Raw genomic sequence first — 9,245 nt, 5'->3', positions numbered from 1 at the left:
CGCGCATTTGAAAGTGCCGGGTTGCTCGTTAGTTTTGAGCGCGCTTCTAACTAAAAAGTTGCCTACATTTTTGTCGCGTTTGAATGAAATAAGTGGAGGTTGCGAAAAGATTCTTCCAGTCTTGGGATCATTTTGGAGTAATTTAAAATTACTAAGAATGATGCTTTTGACTGCGTGATTATGAGGATGGAAAGTGAGGGTGAATGGAATTCTGTCATTCTTATCTTTTTGTGACGTTTGTAGTGATGACTGTCGATCAAATTGTTGGGCGCGATGATGGCCCGCTTTGACCACAGAGACAGGATAGCCACGTTTTTCGAAGAACTGGCACATCTCCTCTGATTTGCTGGAGAAATCGGAGTCATCACTACATAGACGTCGAAGTCTAAGAAATTGAGAATAAGGGATGGAGTTCTTGACATGTGATGGATGTGACGATGAATACAACAAATAACTGTGTGAATCCGTAGGTTTGTAGTGCACACTAGTACATAGCACGTTGCCTCTAATAGAAACTTTGATATCTAGAAAAGCCAATGAAGTTTCCGAAATTTCCCAGGTATATTTAAGAGCCGGATGAAAAGAGTTGACGGAGGTTATAAATTGATCGAGTTCTTCTCTGCTGGATGAAATAGCGCCGATGCAGTCGTCGATGTAACGGCCGTAGAGTTCAGGTTTGGGGCCGTTGTACTGATTAAAAAATTGGTGTTCAACATATCCTACAAAAAGATTGGCATAGCTAGGTCCCATTCTTGTGCCCATCGCTACACCATTAATTTGTTTGTAATAGTTGCCGGCGAATGAAAAACAATTAAGCGTTAAAACTAGTTCGGCAAGGCGGAGGAGCGTTTCCGAGCTAGGTTCTTTGACAGTGCGTTGATCGAAAAAGTGTTTAAGTGCTTGAAGACCTTCGCTATTAGGAATGACTGTGTATAGAGATGTAATGTCCATGGTGAAAATAAGTTTGTCTTGGCCGGAGAAATTGAAATCGCGGAAAATTTGTAGTGCGTGTGTACTGTCTTTAATGTATGATGGCAAAGATTTGACGATAGGCGTCATAATCCTGTCTAAGTAGCTAGAAATGAGTTCGGTGGGGCAACTACAGGCAGAAACGATAGGGCGACCTGGGTTGTTGGGTTTGTGAATTTTAGGCAAGAAGTAAATGCACGAAGTTCTAGGGGTGTTGATGATGAGATTAGTGGCAGTGTCCGGTAATTCTTGATTAACTATAAGATTTTGAATGGTGTCTTTGACAACTTTTTGATTTTTGGAAGTGAGATCTTTAGGGATTTTGGCATAAAACGAGGTATCCGAAAGTTGCCGCAAAGCTTCTTTTTGGTAAAGGTCGGACCGCCAAACAACTACCGCGCCGCCTTTGTCGGCCGATTTGACAACTATGTCGTTGCGTTTACTAAGATTTTTAAGCGCCGCCCACTCTTCCGAGGAAAGGTTGGAAAATTTAGTGTTGCGATTGAATTTAAGTTTGTGAATGTCGTGACGGCATTTTTTGGTGAAAAAATCTAAAGAGGCAAATTGTCCCTCTGGGGGAGTCCATTTGGATTTGCGAACCAGAAGTGTTTCAAAAATATCTTTATTAGAAGTGTCCGAATCATCCTCTTTGTCGTGAAAAAAGGCTTTTAACTGAACGCGGCGAAGGAATAGCCATAATACCGTAATTACAATTCCAGAAAATCTCCCGCTTACTGACCCAGAGAATTTTCTATTAAGCAAGATGTCGAAAAATTCCTTCGCCGCGTTCAGTTAAAAGCCTTTTTTCACGACAAAGAGGATGATTCGGACACTTCTAATAAAGATATTTTTGAAACACTTCTGGTTCGCAAATCCAAATGGACTCCCCCAGAGGGACAATTTGCCTCTTTAGATTTTTTCACCAAAAAATGCCGTCACGACATTCACAAACTCAAATTCAATCGCAACACTAAATTTTCCAACCTTTCCTCGGAAGAGTGGGCGGCGCTTAAAAATCTTAGTAAACGCAACGACATAGTTGTCAAATCGGCCGACAAAGGCGGCGCGGTAGTTGTTTGGCGGTCCGACCTTTACCAAAAAGAAGCTTTGCGGCAACTTTCGGATACCTCGTTTTATGCCAAAATCCCTAAAGATCTCACTTCCAAAAATCAAAAAGTTGTCAAAGACACCATTCAAAATCTTATAGTTAATCAAGAATTACCGGACACTGCCACTAATCTCATCATCAACACCCCTAGAACTTCGTGCATTTACTTCTTGCCTAAAATTCACAAACCCAACAACCCAGGTCGCCCTATCGTTTCTGCCTGTAGTTGCCCCACCGAACTCATTTCTAGCTACTTAGACAGGATTATGACGCCTATCGTCAAATCTTTGCCATCATACATTAAAGACAGTACACACGCACTACAAATTTTCCGCGATTTCAATTTCTCCGGCCAAGACAAACTTATTTTCACCATGGACATTACATCTCTATACACAGTCATTCCTAATAGCGAAGGTCTTCAAGCACTTAAACACTTTTTCGATCAACGCACTGTCAAAGAACCTAGCTCGGAAACGCTCCTCCGCCTTGCCGAACTAGTTTTAACGCTTAATTGTTTTTCATTCGCCGGCAACTATTACAAACAAATTAATGGTGTAGCGATGGGCACAAGAATGGGACCTAGCTATGCCAATCTTTTTGTAGGATATGTTGAACACCAATTTTTTAATCAGTACAACGGCCCCAAACCTGAACTCTACGGCCGTTACATCGACGACTGCATCGGCGCTATTTCATCCAGCAGAGAAGAACTCGATCAATTTATAACCTCCGTCAACTCTTTTCATCCGGCTCTTAAATATACCTGGGAAATTTCGGAAACTTCATTGGCTTTTCTAGATATCAAAGTTTCTATTAGAGGCAACGTGCTATGTACTAGTGTGCACTACAAACCTACGGATTCACACAGTTATTTGTTGTATTCATCGTCACATCCATCACATGTCAAGAACTCCATCCCTTATTCTCAATTTCTTAGACTTCGAAGTCTATGTATTGATGACTCCGATTTCTCCAGCAAATCAGAGGAGATGTTCCAGTTCTTCGAAAAACGTGGCTATCCTGTCTCTGTGGTCAAAGCGGGCCATCATCGCGCCCAACAATTTGATCGACAGTCATCACTACAAACGTCACAAAAAGATAAGAATGACAGAATTCCATTCACCCTCACTTTCCATCCTCATAATCACGCAGTCAAAAGCATCATTCTTAGTAATTTTAAATTACTCCAAAATGATCCCAAGACTGGTAGAATCTTTTCGCAACCTCCACTTATTTCATTCAAACGCGACAAAAATGTAGGCAACTTTTTAGTTAGAAGCGCGCTCAAAACTAACGAGCAACCCGGCACTTTCAAATGCGCGCGCTCACGATGCAAAACTTGTCTTTTCATTGTTAACACTAGCAAGATAACGGGACCTAAACGATCTGTTAAGATCACCGATCGTTTCACATGTACCTCCGCAAATGTCATTTATTGCATAACCTGCACGTTATGCAATAAATTATACATTGGTGAGACAGGTAGACGACTAGGTGACCGATTCCGCGAACACCTTCGCGATGTTGAGAAGAATGACAAGGATGCATCCAAGCCAGTCGCTCGCCATTTTAATCTGCCTAACCACTCCAAAAAACACATGGCTATCTGCGGCCTTTCCCTACATCTAGGTACCACGGAAAGCCGCAAAAATCTGGAACAAAAGTTCATCTTTCAAATCGGCACCCTTAATCCTCACGGTATTAACGAACGCTTTTCATTTAACTAATATATTCCTATTTTTCACGTTGCCATGTTACCACCAATAGCGTAGCTCCTACTCTACTATTAAAACTACACGTAACCCATAATCCCTCGATTCGCTCTGACGAAGGGCTAACGCTCGAAACGTCAGCTTTCAGAATCTCTGTACGGTGGCCAATTTACATTATCAACTCCGTTGATAAAACCAAATTTTTGTATGCTACTTCCCCACCGACGCAGCACCACAGTTTCTTTAGAAACTACCCCTTCATTCAATGATTCGGATATTTTTCCTCATTTTCACTCCTCTGTGACAGTTACAAAAAATCAGATTGTTTCACATTTTTTCCATGACATGCGTTGACATAATTTTTGGCAGATGGGAAGATACGTCAACCCAAAATGAACGGTACTCGGGTACGTGGGGACATATTCTCGAAGTACAGAATTTCAGAAATGGGAGAACATCCCCAAGAAAGTTGAATTGCTTATGTTATTTTACAAATATGATAAATTGTTTGCTTTTCAAGTGACAGCTAATAAACTGCTAAATTCAAAAATTGGATTATCGAAATTTATTTATCGCAACCCTTCACAGAGCTCTACTTTGAAACGAAGCAGAAGACATAATTGCCCATTGCTGACACTGCAGCTTAAATTTCACGTTGCAGCGTTTGTTGTTGTTGTTGTTGTTTTTGTTGCACAAAAATCTGACCCTTATGACTTCTTCTCTGTAACTGAAGTTTAAATACCGTGCCAATGTCCTTGTTGGCCGCATTGTGACAGCATCTTTCCTGAGGCTTATTCAATTTGTTACCTTTGATGAAAAATTCGGCTTGTCGCCGTTGATATTGTCGAAAATGTTTTCGTTATCACAGGGCCAGACGCCCCCCGCGAGGGAGGAGGGGAGTACTGCCATATATGAGCTATGTAGGTATGTGCCGCTGTGAAGGGTATGGTTTTCAAGCAGTTTACTCGAGGAAGGGGTACATAAATCAGAGCGTTTGTGTCTAGAACAGGGCATAATTTTTCAGGGAACTGATCAGTTGGTTGAAAATTTTATCCAGACTAAGGAAACCAGGAAAACAATGAACGAACTGAACAAGTATAAATAAGTCCTTTCTTGAGAGAGAAACGATTGTGGTATAGGTTTTGTTTCGGCTAGTCTGTGCTCGTGATCTCAGTAGTTTCTGAAAAACAGCTACTCTAGGATAGGGAGGATTTGAAGAGTTTACTCTAGTATAGGGTAGCAAAATACAAATGAACCAGCTCTAGTATAGGTTAAGGGTTCCAGGGTCTCAGCGGCACAATGATCCCCAACCCAGAAATTCCTAAAGTACCGCCCCGGGCCAGAAGCTAAGTAACTCTTGACTCAAGTGCGTTAAGGTTTGACCAAGCTCATAATTGGTAGTTTTGTTTTACCAGGAAACATTTATCCAATCGACGTTAACTTGAAATCTGCATGCTTAGCTTTCTACTCGCTCTTTCATCTGAAATGTGTCACGTGATTTTTAACGGCTGAAAACAATTCAAGTTAAGTCTTTTATCGGAAACAAGAATGGAAAAGTCATCTTATGTCAAGCTACCTTGCTCTATTACTCCTATCGAGGCTTTATCACTCTGCCTTTTAATCATATGCCTATCTTAATGGGAACGGTAAATTAAAATTAAGAGGTCATAAATGAAAATGAACGATATCTCATTAATAGATATAATTATGCGTTAATGGTAGTTTTAAGCAGTTTCAAGCAAAATGTTGTCGGAATGTTTTTAGGGTAAACGTTCCCCCAAACTCAAACACAAGCGTTATGACGTCTTCAGTCAAGAAATGTGACGTGACACAGACAACTACGAGTGAAATGCATAATTAAAATGAAAAGGTTAGGATGCAGAAAGCGGAAGTAAAATATTCAAGCCTCGATATACTTGGGAAATTGTAAAATGATCTGAGAAATGGTCATACCAACGTTTCGTTCATGTTGCCTATGTCAAATAAGGACAATGCAAAAAAATGAGTCCCTTCCTTTTACCTAAATTACTCTACTATGTAACTTGAAAGTAGTATAATGAAAGTCACCTTTTTATGAAGACGAGTAATAAACTATTCTATATATATTTACTACACCTCTGTTTCACATTGTACAAATGAGGAACTTGAAACCGGGGTACAACGCAGTTACGATCAACAGACGAGGATTTTGTGAAAATATTTACTTCACCTCTCTTTCACATTGTACAAATGAGGAACTTAAAACCGGGGTAAAACGCAGTTACGAGGAACAGACGAAGATTGTGTGAAATATTATGAAAAGGTAAACAAATGGTAAAAATTCACCGAGTCCCCTGTCCCCGCGTCCCCGTCCCACTTTTCTACACACCCAAACCATACTTGTAGTAATAAAGAACGTTTTCTTGATTAACAATTGGAAGTTTGTAGATTCATACCGTTGTCCAGCCCGTTTACACAAGTCGGAAGATCAAAGGACAATTCAAACTGAAAGAACATAAACTTCCAATTGTTAATCAACAAAACGTTATTTATATACTTTAAGAGAGGTGTATATAAGGTTCCGTGCAAAATGCCAAGAGCATATCAAAAGCTTAATCTTAAATTCAGCTTGCTCGGTTTCTGCCGAACAGTGTATTGAAATTGAGAGGTGAATTTACATACCGATCAATCCTGGGAGTCAAAGGGTTGAAAAAGCAGATTTTGGCCTTTTTCCCTTTGACGTTTTCGTTTCTTAGGTTCCGTTGCAGCTGTTACAGAAAATGGCCAAAATCAGAAATTTATCAATGTCGTTCCTTTTAATCATTTCCCTTTATGTTCCTGTTTTTATTTTCTGTTGTTATCATCGTTTCTTGCATGAAGGCTGCTTTTGGGGCCAGACTGTCCGCGGTACCCGCAATGAATCAACTTTGTTGTCTATGCATGAACGTCTCCTCATAGTTCCCGCTACGCTGCAGCACTCCGGCCTCAGACATCGAGGAGTTGCTTGTGAGAAGGGCCAGCTAGTTAAGTCGTGTTTTAGTAGTTAAGACAAGCAGTATAAAACGTAACCTATCACTAAGTTGAACGGACCAATCAGAAAGCTGGGTTGCTGGCCTCCCACACTCGCTCTCCGCTTATGGTCTTTGGCCAAGTCAGACGTAAGAAAACCAAGCACTTTGGCTTTTACCAGGGTGTGGGCTTTGAAGATTTCATGATTAAGATTTACAAAGCCTTTTTTCTTTTAGATCTATTATGGAGTGGACTGAAATTCATGACCTTATTCTCGCAAAAGAATTACGATTGTCGTAGCCTTCTATCTATAAATCACGGAGAGCGGATAGAGGGAAAATGTGGAGAGGAACTGCTGATCACCTCAATGATGTGAACACAGTGAAGTTTACAGTGAAGAAAAAGAGCCTGCGAGAGCATTTCAACCAGTGATGCTTGAAAATTCAAGGCAAAGGGCAGAAAGGAAGCAAAACTCAGTGGAGTGAATGTGGAAGACAGCAAATTGGATGTCTTAATGGAAGAAATATCGGAAAAATGGGAAGAGGCAGAAACAAAGGATGTTTCTTTCACCAGCAAACAAAAAGCTGAGACAGATCGGGCTGCAGGCGAGGAAATCAAGAAACAAGCAGGCGAGCAACTCAAGGAAACCAAGAAACGGAGGAACGAAACTGAATCTAAGCCCAAAAAACCAGAAGAAGTGGTAACGAAACCTTGGAATTTCTTAAAGAGAAGCTGGCAGTCCGCCAAGCCGAATCCGAGCGCCAGTTTAAGACCCAGGCGGAACTGTTAGCTGCACAAAGGGAACAGCAAAAGCTATATACCATCACGTTGCAAATGATGCAGGACCAGAACAATTCTATTTTGCAGCTGTTGGACAGCGCCAATAAGTGACATTTACTAGTTTCGTTTCTTTTTTTTTTTTTAAGAGAGCAAGTCTGAGTTTGACTAAAGAAATTACATGTTTATAAGCTCAACAAGACTTTTTTTTCTTTTGAACATGTCAAAGTCTATTATCTGGCTTTTGCCTTCGTAGGCCACCTGTTCTTATAAGTTTAAATAAAGTAGTCCTGTAAACTTGGTGGGTCTAAATCAAAGTAATCTGATGTCATATTTCCATAGAGGCAAGTAATCGCATTTCGGAGAAAAGCAGAAACCAGATACATTTTGCCAACACAACTTAAACCCTAGCTTCAAATTTCTTTTGAAATCTAATGTTAAAAGATGTCGCAACATCATTGAAAAGCCACTCCACAGCTTCTCGGACTTGACTCCTTGAAGTATTGAAGGCCTCCATCTGAGGGATCAGCACTACATTTCTGTACGGGGAAATCAGGTGGGCTCTGATTGGATAGGCGGGGTCGCCATAAATGCACATAGGCAGGCCTACTGGAGACACAGCATGACGATCCAAGAGAGGTAGTAGTCTGGACTCTGCAAGCATCCCCGAATCATGTCGTCTACCCTCTAAAAACAAGGACATTTGATTGTAACAGTTTATTTATAAATTCCTACTTGAGCCAAGGAAAGACAAAACTAGGCTCCGTGTTGGAGGGTCAAAAATTAAGGGCCATGGCATGTGTTAATTTCATAGAGAATATTTGAATAATGAAACTTACTTTCTATCGAAACAAGGCACGAGACAATCTTGCGAGCGATGTTAAACTGTGTTGTGATATTTCGGTGTGCTTGTCAGGAATGGCCAGGCGGCCGTAGGGGGCCTGAGGAAGTTGATTTATTTCTTTCCTACCAAAATTTATTTTGTGATTGACTTATCAACTGGCCCATACATGTTTGCAATGAGTCCACTGGGAAGGGCAATGAACTGAAACTTTAAAGGGTGAACACGCTTATGCCCATTGTAAACAGCACGTTGGTACTCCCGGGTCTACAAAATGGTCTAACTGTCCCGTCGATGAAGCCGAAGCAATTGTTCAACGCTGCTCCCTTTAATTAGATAGCATCAGCATAAGTCTGAAGCTGTGCTGGCTGCAGAATGGTTTGGTTCCACCCTAGTATCCTGTGACTGTGGGTGTTCTAAATATACTCTAGTACTGTATTTGTTAGCGTTCTACGGACAGGAATCGGTCGTCCAAAGCGCGCTATCATATCCGAGTACCTATAAGGATACGTAAGTCGTCGTAACAACATGCAAAGCCCTTCTTGGCCATCGGCAACTGATCGCTGTGGACAAACAAACTCATCTGGTATTTGCAAGGCAGCAGCTAGAGCAGGAATGTCGCGTTTCTTTACTCGAATTCAGCTAAACACTCTAAATCGTTCATCTCCTCAAAGTCGAATCTACCGTCATCGTCGTAAGGAAAATCGACATTTTTGGAGGAGTTCAAATCATACAACAAAATAAACTCATCCTCATCTATGATATCTTCAAAGCATGCCACAGCTAAAAGGTCTCGTGTTTCTCGAAAGCTTGCCGTAAATGTAACTAAAAGACAAACTGAGCTACT

This window comes from Montipora capricornis, chromosome 6, assembly GCF_036669925.1.
Source record: "Montipora capricornis isolate CH-2021 chromosome 6, ASM3666992v2, whole genome shotgun sequence".
In the NCBI taxonomy this organism is placed as follows: Eukaryota; Metazoa; Cnidaria; class Anthozoa; order Scleractinia; family Acroporidae; genus Montipora; species Montipora capricornis.
This window is presented reverse-complemented; position numbering follows the sequence as displayed.